Raw genomic sequence first — 936 nt, forward strand, 5'->3', positions numbered from 1 at the left:
GAGGTACGACAGTGCATTAACCCCCCCCCCCCCCCCCCACACACACACACACACACATACACAGACCCCCTAAAAATAAAATTAAATAAAAGAGAAAGAAGAAAAAAAAAAAGACCCAGACTCACTTCCGATTTAGAAACCATCAACTAAACACTTTGGACCTCAGACAGCACTCATGGAGCCCCGGCGCCTTGTTGAGGGGGTGCACCCCATCTGCCTTTGACCGACTGAGAGAGGGGCAGAAAGAGTGAGGCTATTCAAGAGGTGAGCAGGTCTGCAGGGGGAGATGATGCCGTGCATTTGGAATTCACGGCGTACAGTTTACTATGAGCACCAAGGAAAACACCCGAGAAAATAAGGAGGGTAATATCCCAATAATGTTCCTATAAGGGTAGCCTACACTACCGTGGGACGAATTCAGCACTGAACTTTTTTTTTTAAATATATATATATATATATATATATATATATATATATATATATATATATATATATATATATATATATATATATATTATATCTATCTATCTATCTATCTATCTATATATATATATATATATATATATATATATATATATGCCCTACGACAGACTGGCGACCTGTCCAGGGTGTACCCCGCCTCTCGCCCGATGTATGCTGGAGCTAGGCACCAGCAACCCCCATGACCCCATGAGGGACTAAGCGGGTCAGAAAATGCATGGATGGAGATATATATATATATATATATATATATATATATATATATATATATATATATATATATATATATATATATATATATATATATATATATATATAAAACGTGTGGAATGCATTTGTATGCACCCCCTTTTTCTTCTGATACCCCTCAATAAAATCGGATGCAATCATTTGCCTTCAGAAATCACCAAACTAGTAAACGCTGTTCACCTGTGTGTAACGTTGAGTGCGAAAAAA

Source organism: Fundulus heteroclitus, chromosome 11 (assembly GCF_011125445.2).
Source record: "Fundulus heteroclitus isolate FHET01 chromosome 11, MU-UCD_Fhet_4.1, whole genome shotgun sequence".
Lineage (NCBI taxonomy): Eukaryota > Metazoa > Chordata > Actinopteri > Cyprinodontiformes > Fundulidae > Fundulus > Fundulus heteroclitus.